The sequence below is a fragment of the Lolium perenne genome, chromosome 5 (assembly GCF_019359855.2).
Source record: "Lolium perenne isolate Kyuss_39 chromosome 5, Kyuss_2.0, whole genome shotgun sequence".
In the NCBI taxonomy this organism is placed as follows: domain Eukaryota; kingdom Viridiplantae; phylum Streptophyta; class Magnoliopsida; order Poales; family Poaceae; genus Lolium; species Lolium perenne.
Genome location: NC_067248.2, coordinates 60097161 through 60111061, shown reverse-complemented (window position 1 = coordinate 60111061; position 13901 = coordinate 60097161).

Sequence of the window (13901 nt, the reverse complement as noted above, 5' to 3'; positions counted from 1 at the left end):
CGCGCCGGCGAACCGAGAAGGCAGGGCATACCAAGCTGCATATTCACCACCGTGCATGGCTGATGCCTATGACTACATATCGATGGTAGACCTACGTACTCCAGATCCATTACTCAGGTTTACTCGCCTTCTAAATTAAGCCTCCATGCAAGTGTCCTAATTCACTCGCAATTATGTTGTGGAAGGCATGTTCAATTATCCTTAATTTTTCTGACATATTAATTAATCATTGACTATTTCTGTCATATCATGATATCTCTATTTCTTTCAGTTGATTTCTTTTCATTTTATTATCCGTCTGACAGAGTCTGCATGAGGTTCTACAACTTTGTTCTAAGATCCACCTCTGTAGTTCATAATCCGTTATTTTTGCCCTTACGTTCATCATTGGTTTTTACAACGTGACCTGTGGTCACTAGCACTCAAGGCCTATCCCCCTCATCGTCAAGTTTGGGGCGGCCAAGTGGCTTCATCAAGCCCCAAGATGTACCAACGATCCAAGGTGATGTAGAGGATGATGCCGTGGAGGACGGCGCCCTCAAGGCGCCCGTGGAGGTGATTGAGGTCGTCTCCTCTGCGGTTATCAAGCTGGCGGTGTCGGGGGAGGCTCCTCCGACAACGGAGGCGGCCCCTGCTTCTTCAACAACTCCTAGGGGGGCCTCCCAACCCCTCGTGCTGGTGGCGCCAACGGATATGGATGGGGACCGCTCTCCCTCGACCAATCCAGCCAAGCTGGTACTTCATCATCAGCCGATCAACAATCAGAAGGAGACTGCAGACTTCACCAAGCCACTGGCAATGACGGAGCAGAGAGCTGCAGTAGATGCACCTGAAGAAAAGCTGGCCATGAAGCGTTGGAGGAGGTTGTTCAGAGAGCAAGCTGCCGAACTCGATGCTGTTCGGTACGGAGGTGTCAAGCACTTCATTGCTGGAATCCCTGAACCACCGGCAACGGATGAGTCTGACGACAACAGTGACTTACCTGTGGCTGCTGATGTTGATGGGTCTGTGACCCAAGTGATGGGTACAGATCAATTAACTAACTTATCTTCAGGTGCATATGCTAAGCTTGTGATCCAATTTGAAGAAGTCACTGTTGCCACTATGGGGAAAAGAAAAGCTGAGGATGTGAGTGAATCATGTAAACGTGTGTGTGCTGGTAGTGTGGGTGATGTGGGTGTGTGTGAGGGTTCTATTGTACATGTAATAGTGGAGGTGGGGGTTGGAGTGGGTGAGCTTCAGGAGAGGGTGGACGAGTCTGGTGGAGTGGAAAAGGCTCAGGTGGAGGAAGAAAAGGAAGCAACCGGCCTTGGGGCTGCCGGGAAACTGACGGGCGCGGCTGTGGTCGCCCGTCAGGAGCCATGAAAATTCTCAGCTGGAACTGTCGGGGCTTAGGCCGGCCCGAGACAGTTCAAGAACTTATGAGGCTTATGCAGATCCACCGGCCGAAGATTTTATTTCTTTCTGAAACTAGGAAAAATAAAGTGTTTGTGGAGGGGCTTAGATGGAGGCTAGGCCTTAAGCATGTGGTCACCTTTACTGAAAAAGGGAAAGGGGGTGGCTTAGCTTTGTTTTGGCATGAGAGTGTTGATGTCCAGCTGTTCAAGTTGGATCGTCGTCTGATTGATGTAACAGTGCATGATTTGCCCGTTGGAATAAAATGGCGATGTACCTTTGTGTATGGAGAACCTCGCACTCATGAGAGATATAATATGTGGAATTTGCTGAAACGTATTAAACCTTTGCTACCTGGTCCTTGGTTGATGTTAGGGGACTTCAACGAGTGTATGTGGCAGCAGGAACATTTCTCGGCATCTCGCAGAGGTGATAAGCAAATGTCAGATTTTAGAGAGACTCTCTCTTTTTGTGACTTATTTGATCTTGGCTTTAAAGGAAGGCCATGGACCTTTGATAACAAACAAGAGGGTAGAAGAAATGTTAGAGTCCGGCTTGACCGGGCTGTGGCAAGCACTGACTGGTCCAACTTATTCCCTAATAATCAGGTAATGCACCTCACTTCATCTCGCTCTGATCACTGTCCTATATTACTGTCTTTGGATAACTATGGTGCTGTGACCAGATCTAAACCTATACGCAGGTATGAGGTATTTTGGGAGCGAGAAGCGAGTCTGGGTCAGGAAATTGAGCAGGCATGGTCTATGCATAAGAAACCAAATTGTCTTGGTGAAGTTGCTAATAATCTGAGAGGTGTTATGGACTCTCTTCATGCGTGGAGTGGCAAAACTATTGGTTGCATTCCTAAGCAAATAGAAAGGAAAAGAGCTCTGCTTGAGAATATTAGCATGAAAAATGATGACAGAAGTAGGAAACAAATTAAACAGATAAGCACTGAGATTGATGAACTTCTTGAAAAAGAGGAGATCCGCTGGAGACAACGTTCGCGTATTAATTGGTTGAGAGCTGGAGACAGAAATACTCAGTTTTTTCACAGGAAAGCTACTTGGAGAGCGAAAAAAAAATTGATAAACTCCAATCTCCTGATGGTACAGTGGTTACAGAGGTTCAGAGTTTGCAAAATATGACAACTGATTACTTCCAAGATCTTTATACAGCTGATAAATCAGTACAACCAAAATTATTACTGGGTTGTTCGAAGAAAAAGTTGATGCTAATATGAATGAAGTTTTATGTGCAGAATTTACAGATGATGAGATCAGTTTTGCACTTTTCCAGATTGGACCAACAAAAGCGCCAGGCCCTGATGGATTTCCAGCCTGTTTTTATCAGAGAAATTGGAGCACACTTAGAGAGGATATCATTGCTGCAGTAAAGAAATTTTTTAAAGATGGAATTATGCCTGAGGGTATCAATGATACAGCTATTGTTTTAATCCCAAAGATTAAGAATCCAGCCTCTTTGAAGGATTATAGACCAATAAGTCTATGTAATGTTTTATACAAAGTTGTTGCCAAATGTCTTGTGAACCGTATGAGACCTCTTCTACAGGATTTGATTTCCGAGACTCAGAGTGCGTTTATACCTGGACGTATGATAACTGATAATGCTATCATTGCTTTTGAATGTATTCATGCACTTCAAAAAGGATCAAACATTGCTGGAAAGTTTTGTGCCTACAAGCTTGATCTCATGAAAGCTTATGACCGTGTTGATTGGATCTTTCTAGAGAATGCGTTAAGGAAAATTGGTTTTGCTGATCAGTGGATACAGTGGATTATGACATGTGTCAGGACTGTCAAGTTCTCAGTCAGGTTTAATGGGAAACTTCTGAAGAGCTTTATTCCATCTCGGGGTCTTCGCCAAGGAGATCCTTTGTCGCCATATTTGTTTCTTTTTGTTGCGGAAGGTTTGTCATCTCTCTTGAAACAGCAAATAAGCATTGGAAATATTCAGGAGTTACATATTTGCAGAAGAAGTCCGGGTATCTCTCATCTTCTTTTTGCCGATGATAGCCTCTTGTTTTTTAATGCTAATTTAGACCAAGCTTTTAAAATTAATGAGGTGCTTCGTAATTACGAAAAAGGAACAGGCCAGCTACTTAGCCCAGCTAAGTGCTCTCTGATGTTAGGCCAGAAATGCTCAGATGAGGATGGTAAGGATGTGGCCTCTGTCTTGAATGTTCAAAATACGTCCTTTGAGGATAAATATCTTGGGCTTCCTGTCCCTGAGGGTAGAATGAAAGATGATAAGTTTCAACCTACAAAAGAGAAGCTAGGGAAAAAATGTTCTGATTGGTGTGAGAAGTATATGTCTGGTGCGGCAAAAGAAGTCTTGATTAAATCGGTTGCTCAATCCATTTCGACTTACGCCATGAGTGTTTTTAAGTTTTCCGCAGGTTTATGTGATGACTTATCACAAATTATCAGAAACTTTTGGTGGGGAGATGAAGATGATAAAAAGAAGACTCACTGGACAAGTTGGGATAAAATGACCCAGCCAAAGTCTCATGGTGGCATGGGATTCAGAGATCTCCGATTATTTAATCAAGCTCTTTTGGCGAAGCAGGCCTGGCGTCTTATTGAAAAACCCCAGAGTCTGTGCGCGAGGTTATTAAAAGCCAAATATTTTCCAGCTGGTAATCTTACTGACACGGCTTTTATTCAAAATTCTTCTCCTTGTTGGCAAGGAATCATACATGGGCTTGAGCTTTTAAAAAAAGGTGTTATATGGAGGGTTGTCTCGGGTTAAAAAATAAGGATTTGGCGTGACAATTGGCTGCCGAGAGGTAATATGAAAATATTTGGAAATGCCTCTGGTTCTAGGATGCGCTGGGTATCAGACCTTATTGATCCAGCTACTAGAACATGGAAGGAAGATATAGTGAGATCGATCTTTTATCAGCCTGACGCGGATGAGGTACTTCAAATCAGAATTCCTTCCCTGAATGGTGATGATTTCATTGCTTGGCATTATGAGAAAAATGGGATTTTTTCAGTTAAAAGTGCTTATAGACTCGCCCTTGAGCTTAAGGAAAAAGGTGATGTACCTGGTATTAGCTCCAAACCGGCGGGGGAGAGAGCTATGTGGGATCTTATTCGGAAAGCGAATGTTCCACCTAAGGTGAGAGTTTTTGGATGGAAGCTTGTAAATGATTCTCTTGGTGTTCAAGATCTAAGGTGTCAGCGGCACATGGATAGTATTTCCACATGTCATATATGTGGAATGGAGCCTGAAACTAATCACCATGCTATGATTAATTGCTCTAAGGCGATTGCTTTAAGACACAGGCTCTATGAAGAGTGGAATCTTCCTGATGATTCATTCTTCAGATATACTGGTCCTGATTGGGCTTTAATCCTCTTGAGTCAGGTCAGTGATCAGATGAGGTCAAAGTTGCTTTTCATGTGGTGGAGAACCTGGCATCTCAGAAATAACATGATTTTTGGGGACGGTAAATGTAGTATTGAACAATCTGCTATTTTTCTTCAATCTTACCTCCATACTATGCAGGGCAGTAGGGAGATTGAGGTAACTGCAGATCCAAAAGGAAAGCAACCGATGTTGGTTCAGTTGAATGTGAATAGTGAGAAGCAAAGTAAGGCCCAAAACCATTGGACAAAACCTCCTGAAGGATGGGCTAAACTTAATTTTGACGCAGGTTTTAATGAACAGTCAAACTCTGGTTCTTGGGGTGCAGTTCTTCGAAACAACAAGGGAGATGTTATCCTTTCTGCATGGGGAAAAATCAACCATTGTAAAAATGCTGAAATTGCTGAAGCTACTGCTGGTCTTCTTGCTCTTCAGTCTGTCATTCCTAACTACAGTGGCCCAATTCTTGTTGAAAATGACTGTGCTACTCTGGTGTCTGAAGTGAAGATGGTGGAGAAGAGCAAGTCTGCTATTGCTAATATTGTGGACGAGATCAAAAATTTACTACGGTTGTTCCCAGATTTTGCTTTCTCAAAAGTTCACAGATCCTGCAATGAAGTTGCACATGTTCTGGCTAGAATTGGTCGTAGTGAGCTGGGTGGGCAAGTACTGATTGGATCGGTTCCTTCGTGTGTGATGGAATTTTCCCAGCGTGATTGTATTCATAACAATGTTATTTAATTAATGTAAGCACAAGTTCAAAAAAAAAGGCCTATCCTTATAGAAGGGAGCTGCGAGCCGCAAACCCAGCTAAGAGGGACTCGAGCCGGGCTGATAGCTGAGCTGAACTCCAACTCGAGCTAACCACCTGACCCTCTGATCAGTCTCTCAGCTCATTGTTGGTTTATAAATTACTATAGATGTGTGGATCAACCTGACTTATTGTCACGGATAATTATTACAGCGATATTATGGTAAGTATCATGCCGTGACAAATTTAGCATTGTTTTGTGATCAATCTGCAGGAACAGACTAAAGATCAGGTGCCATATTAGTGCACGGTGATAATGATGTTTAATTTTTATTTGCTATACATCTTTGGTTTAGTATGTGGTACACATATTGTAATAGCTAGATAAATGCTGCGTGCCTATGATTAATGTTCGGAAGTCTTTTCTACATGGATAAAATTTTCCATCCTGCATTATTTACCATATTTTTCCACCAACTTAAATAGTATGGACAGTTTGTTTTCACTATAAACATACTAGCATATACATGCACATTTACATTCTTTCTATATCTGAGCTTATAATTTATCTACATTCTTTCTAGATGTGAGCTTATAATTTATCTTCTAATATCAACATCGTTTTTTCCCTTTGACCATGATTTCTAAATGATGAACAATGGTTATATTCGCAATTATTTTCTTATCGATTAATATGATGCATTTCACAGTTTTTTATCTGCAAGATGATTGATGCAGTGTTTAGACAAACCAGTAACATAGATTAATCCATTTTTCCCACAGCAGAGGCACATTCTAATCGGACATGGTAAGTCGGAGAAGTCTTTCATACCTGAAGGCAAGGATCTGTTTCTGAAGTGGTTTATATACATGAAGGCCATTAATCAGACATGGTAAGTCAAAGAAATTATTTCGAGCCTCTCACTCTTCTCTGCTTCTAAACTGAAAACTACTCTTCATTTTTCTGAAACTGCTCTGTATTCAATGAATTTTCCTTGTAGTTATGCAACTGTTGGCTACTAGCGGCAAGGAAAAAAGAATTATGTGTCATCTCCTAGAACTGTTTCACCCTTCGTGGAGACTGGAGAAATAGTAGCAGTAACGCCACATGTAGTCATCACCGTTTTGTCTCAAGAGGATAGTGAGCCAATGAATCATCAGGTCTCTTCTCAGGACGCTCCTCTCCTCCATGGATGTAAAATATTATTCCTTTGGTTCTTGATTGATTTTTATTGAAGTGTACCTCAATGATTTTGATGAAATAAAAAAAGTATGTGTAAATTAAATTTTCTATGTTTGAATATGTTCCTGCAATGTTTGTATTAATCTCTCATGGATCGCCGAGGTATAAGTTCGAAATTTGAAAAGGACGACACAACAAAGAATAGCAAATTCATAAGAATACACGTGCGTGCACGTGTGCATTTACTAGTCTGAAAAGAAACACACAAGGATTGGAGAAGGATGAGTGGGACGTGCTGGCCTGGATCTGGACGCGGTCGAGAGCTGGCCTTGGAGGACCTAGACGTCGTGGGGGCAGCCCAGATCCCGTCATGAAAGGCGTGGTCGGCGGCGCGCAATGCTCTGGGGGCCGCCCAATTTGCGTCGGGCAGGGCGAAGTCGGCCAGGGCAGTGTGCGGGCGGCCTGCGGCGCCAGGTGCTATGGAATGCGGTCAGCGGCGTGCAGTGCGACGGCGGACTGCGGGCGTGGGGGCAGTGCTTTAGGATGTTGTTAGCAGCTCCAAAATCGAATCATGCAGGGCGACTGCGGATGGCGGCGTGACGGCGGCGGGGGCGTGCAGCTCGGTGCGTAGGCCGTAGGGAGTGGGTTGTGGGGCGTTTGGAGGAAACCGACCATAGCGGTTTGATTGGATTGATTTGCTAGTCGTGGGATTAGGGGCGTCTAACACTGTTTTTCTGGTAATCTGGACCATTGGATTATTTGATCAGACGGCCCAGATCGTTTGGATCTGCCGCTCTGTCTCTTTTTAAAGTAGTGGAGATTAAGATGGGCTCAACAGTTTTAATGATGCACTCGCAAGAAATAGTATTTGAAGCAAAAGAGAGCATCAAGAGGCAAATTCAAAACACATTTAAGTCTAACATGCTTCCTATGCATAGGAATCTTGTACACAAATAAATTCATGAAGAACAAAGTGGCAAGCATAGAAAAGCGCAACACAAGCGCAATTTCAAGATTCTCAATATAAAGAGGGGAAACTTAATATTATTAAGATGCATATAACCATATTTCCCTCTCTCATAATAACTTTCGGTAGCATCATGAACAAACTCAACAATATAAGTATCACATGAAACATTCTTGTCATGAGCCACATGCATAAAATTATTACTCTCCACATAAGCATAATCAATTTTATTAGTTGTAGTGGGAGCAAATTCAACAAAGTAGCTATCATTATTATTCTCATCAAGTGTAGGAGGCATAGTATAATCATAATAAAATTTACTCTCCATAGTAGGCGGCACCAAAAGACCACTATCATTATGACTCATCAAAGAAAATTTTCTCCTCAATGCTTGGGGGACTAAAAATTTCATGCTCATCATAACCAGCTTCCCCAAGCTTAGAATTTTCCATATCATTAGCAACAATGGTGTTCAAAGCGTTCATACTAATATCATTGCTACTAGCATGCAAATAAGATTCCATAGGTTTTTTAATTTTCGCAGCAAACAATCCATGTCTTAACTCAGGAAATAAAATAAGAAGCTCATTGTTGTCCATTATGCCTAACTAGTGTAAAACAAGAAACAAAAAGATGCAATTGCAGGATCTAAAGGAAATAGCTTCGAGTACTTACAACGGCGCCGGAAAATAGCTTAGTAGCCGAGATCCGGAGTGTGAGTACCTTTTACCTTTCCTCCCCGGCAACGGCGCCAGAAAACAGGTTGCTGGCGTGTAGTTGACGTGGGAGTTAGAAATCTTTGTGGTGTAGCTTTTCTTCAGGTCCCCGGCAACGGCGCCAGAAAACAGGCTTGATGCGCGTAGATGTACACGTCCGTTGGGAACCCCAAGAGGAAGGTATGATGCGCACAGTGGCAAGTTTTCCCTCAGAAAGAAACCAAGGTTTAATCGAACCAGGAGGAGCCAAGAAGCACGTTGAAGGTTGATGGTGGCGAAATGTGATGCGGCGCAACACCAGGGATTCCGGCGCCAACGTGGAACCTGCACAACACAACCAAAGTAGTTTGCCCCAACGAAACAGTGAGGTTGTCAATCTCACCGGCTTGCTGTAACAAAGGATTAACCGTATTGTGTGGAAGATGATTGTTTGCGAAGAAAACAGTAAAGAACAATTGCAGTAGATTGTATGCGATGTAAAGAATAGGACCGGGGTCTACAGTTCACTAGAGGTGTCTCTCCCATAAGATAAAAGCATGTTGGGTGAACAAATTACAGTCGGGCAATTGACAAATAGAAATGGCATAACATTGCACATACATGATATGATAAATATAGTGAGATTTAATCAGGGCATTACGACAAAGTACATAGACCGCCATCCAGCATGCATCTATGCCTAAAAAGTCCACCTTCAGGTTATCATCCGAACCCCTTCCAGTATTAAGTTGCAAGCAATAGACAATTGCATTAAGTATGGTGCGTAATGTAATCAACAACTACATCCTTAGACATAGCATCAATGTTTTATCCCTAGTGGCAACAGCACATCCACAACCTTAGAACTTTCTGTCACTGTCCCAGATTTAATGGAGGCATGAACCCACTATCGAGCATAAATACTCCCTCTTGGAGTTAAGAGCAAAAACTTGGCCAGAGCCTCTACTAATAACGGAGAGCATGCAAGATCATAAACAACACATAGGTAATAGATTGATAATCACCATAACATAGTATTCTCTATCCATCGGATCCCGACAAACACAACATATATTATTACAGATAGATGACCTTGATCATGTTAGGCAGCTCACAAGATCCAACAATGAAGCACAATTAGGAGAAGACGACCATCTAGCTACTGCTATGGACCCATATTCCAGGGGTGAACTACTCACTCATCACTCCGGAGGCGATCATGGCGATGAAGAGTCCTCCGGGAGATGATTCCCCTCTCCGGCAGGGTGCCGGAGGCGATCTCCTGAATCCCCCGAGATGGGATCTCCGGCAACGGCGCCAGAAAATAGCTTGATGTCTACGGGTGCTTCTATTCTTGTAGACAGTGTTGGGCCTCCAAGAGCAGAGGTTTGTAGAACAGCAGCAAGTTTCCCTCAAGTGGATCACCCAAGGTTTATCGGACTCAGGGAGGAAGAGGTCAAAGATATCCCTCTCAAGCAACCCTGCAATCACGATACAATAAGTCTCTTGTGTCCCCAACACACCTAATACACTTGTTAGATGTATAGGTGCACTAGTTTGGCGAAGAGATAGTAAAACACAGGTGGTATAGATGGTGGTAATATTGCAGAAAGTAAAGATGCAGTAAAACAGTAAACAAGCGGCGCCAGAAAATAGCTTGCTGGCGTAGGAAGCAATTCTTTGTGGTGGAAACAAGGCCTAGGGATCATACTTTCACTAGTGGACACTCTCAACATTGATCACATAATAAATAAGTTCTCTTTCCTTTGTGCTACATATACTCTTGTTGGATGATGAACACCACTAATTGTGTAGGATTACACGAACCCTCAATGCCGGAGTTAACAAGCTCCACAACATTCGATATTCATATTTAAGTAACCTTAGAGCATAATAGATCTTTGCAAAATAAACCAAGTACTAACATAGCATGCACACTTTCACCATCACACTATGAAGGAGGCATAGATCACATCAATACTATCATAATGACAATTAACTCCACAATCTACAAGAGATTATGATCATAATCTATGACAAGAACTACACGATGCACACACTGTCACCATTACACCATGCAGGAGGAATAGACTACTTTAATAATATCACATGAGTAGCACATAGATAAATGGTGATACAAAACACATTGCAATCATAAAGGGATATAAATAAGCACTTCACTATGCCATTCATAACAGTGAATAAGTATTCTGTGAAATATAGCCTAAGAGACCCACACGGTGCACACACTGTCACCTTTACACACGTGGGACAAGGAGCCTCCGAAGATCACATAAGTAAAACCCACTTGACTAGCATAATGACATCTAGATTACAAGCATCATCATATGAATCTCAATCATGTAAGGCAGCTCATGAGATTATTGTATTGAAGTACATAGGAGAGAGATTAACCACATAGCTACCGGTACAGCCCCGAGCCTCGATGGAGAACTACTCCCTCCTCATGGGAGCAGCAGCGGTGATGAAGATGGCGGTGGTGTCGATGGAGGAGCCTTCCGGGGGCACTTCCCCGTCCCGGCGGCGTGCCGGAACAGAGACTCCTGTCCCGCAGATCTTGGCTTCGCGATGGCGGCGGCTCTGGAAGGTTTCGCGTACCGTGGCTTATTCGTATCGTGTTTTAGGTCAGGGACCTTTATATAGGCGAAGAGGCGGAGTCGGAGGGCTGACGAGGCGGCGACACACTAGGGGGCGCGGGCCCAGCCCTGGCCGCGCCGCCCTATCATCTGGGCCCACCAGGGCTCCCCTCTGGTGGCTCTCGGGTGTTCTGGAAGCTTCGTGGAAAAATAGGATGCTGGGCATTGATTTCGTCCGATTCCGAGAATATTTCCTTACTAGGATTTCTGGAACCAAAAACAGCAGAAAACAGGAACTGGCCCTTCGGCATCTCGTCAATAGGTTAGTTCCGGAAAACGCATAATAATGACATATAATGTGTATAAAACATGTAGGTATCATCAATAAAGTAGCATGGAACATAAAAATTATAGATACGTTTGAGACGTATCAGGTAGCTAACCCAGTGATGGTGCCAAAGAAAAACACGAAAGTCCTTCGCATGTGTGTCGACTTTACATGTCTCAATAAACACTGTCCTAAGGATCACTTTCCCCTCCCAAGGATCGATCAAATCATCGACTCCACGGCAGGATGTGAACGTCTTTCCTTCTTGGACGCGTACTCTGGTTATAACCAGATCAGATTAAAAGAAGATGATGAAGCAAAAAACAGCGTTCATAACACCTTACGGCGTGTTCTGCTATAGAACAATGCCCTTTGGGTTGAAAAATACGGGAGCAACATATCAACGGATGATGCAGAAGTGCCTTGCAACACAGATTGGAAAAAATGTACAAGTCTATATTGACGATGTCGTGATAACATCAAAAAGGGGACAACACTGATCGAAGATTTGAAAGAAACCTTCGACAACCTCGACAAGTTCTGCCTTAAGCTGAACCCGACAAAGTGCTCTTTTGGTGTTCCTGCGGGAGAACTTCTCGGGTTCCTAGTATCAGCAAGAGGGATTGAAGCCAATCCAGAGAAAATACAGGCCATCGTAACTATGAGGACGCCGACAAAGTTGAAAGAAATACAACAGTTGACAGGGCGAATCGCAGCCTTAAGCAGGTTCGTCGCCAGGCTGGGAGAAAAAGCGCTGCCGTTCTATGCATTGATCAAACAAGGAGAGAAATTTCAATGGAACGAGGAAGCAGATAGAGCTTTTGAGAATCTCAAGCGCACAATTTCGACACCACCAATCTTGGTGGCGCCTAAAGAGATGGAACCCCTCCTGCTATACATTGCAGCTACGCCTCAAGTGGTCAGCACGGCCCTGGTAGTAGAGAGGGAGGAAGAAGGAAAGCTCCATGGAGTACAGCGGCCAGTATATTTTATCAATGAAGTACTGTCGCCCTCAAAACAGCGGTACCCCCAGTACCAGAAGTTGGCGTATGGAGTATTTACGACAGCAAGAAAATTGCGACACTATTTTTCGGCGCACCCGATAATAGTGGTCAATGAGGCTCCTCTGTCAAATATACTAAACAACCCAGAAGCTACGGGTGGTGTCTCCCTTTGGGGAATAGAACTTTCCCCTCGGGACATCACGTATGAAAAAAGAAAAGAAATAAAGTCACAAATCCTACCAGATTTCATCGCAGAGTGGATGGAGCTACAAAACACAGGGCCTCCAGATTTATCGAGAACCTGGACTATGAACTTTGATGGGTCCAAAAGGTTAGAAGGCGCTGGAGCAGGTGTAATACTAGTATCACCTGAAGGTGACAAATTGAAGTATGTCTTACGGATGACGTTCCCAAACGCGTCTAACAATGAAGCAGAATATGAGGCTCTCATACACTGGATGAAGATGGCGAAAGCCTGCGGTGCAACTCGACTGAAAATATTTGGCGACTCACAGTTGGTAGCACAACAGGTTATGAATCAATGTGATGCAGTCAACGAGAGTATGATAGCATACAAAGAGATGTACAATGAGCTGGAAAAGTTGTTTGATGGATGCGAGGTAAACCACATCAGCAGGTTAAGCAATGACGAAGCCGATGTTCTTGCAAACATCGGGTCTCAATGTCTCGCTATACCTCCAGGCGTGTTTTGGGAAGAAATAAGCGAGAGATCAACGAAGCCAGTGAAAACAAAGAAGAAGGAGAAGGAAGAAAAACCTCCGAGTGCCACCAAAGAATCATTGGAAGAAGAAGAGGAACAGGAGCTAGTCATGATGGTACAAATTCCATGGATGCAGGCGTACATATCATACATCTTAAGGAAAACAATACCCGACGATCCAGTTGAAGCAAGGCGAGTAATCAGACGATCTAAAGCTTTTACTGTGATAAAAGGGGAGTTGTACAAGCGAAGTATTTCGGGTGTGCTACAGAGATGTGTCACACCCGAAGAAGGAAGGATCATCCTGAAAGATGTACATGAAGGAATATGTGGGCATCACGCAAGCAGCCGAGCTATCGCGGCTAAAGTCTTCAGGGCAGGATTTTATTGGTTAACAGCAATTGAGGACGCGAAGGAAATAGTGCGAACTTGCGACGCGTGCCAAAGATTCGCCGCCAAACCTCACTCTCCGGCAGCAGAACTGATGCCAATCCCATTGTCTTGGCCCTTTGCTCAATGGGGTCTCGATATGGTGGGAAAACTACACAAAGCTTCGCCAGGAGGATATGAGTATATGCTCGTTGCTGTCGACAAATTTACCAAGTGGATAGAAGCAAAACCGATAAATTCACCGGACGGCGCATCGGCAATCAAGTTTGTGAAAAGCATTGTCTTTCGATTTGGAGTTCCCCATAGCATCGTCACAGACAATGGCAGTAATTTCACATCCAAGGAGTTCAAAGCGTATTGCGCAGAAGTGGGCATTAAATTGAGTTTTGCGTCTGTCGCACATCCACAGACCAACGGTCAAGTCGAGAAAGCCAATGGCATCATCTGCAATGGTATCAAGAAGCGCCTGTTAGGACC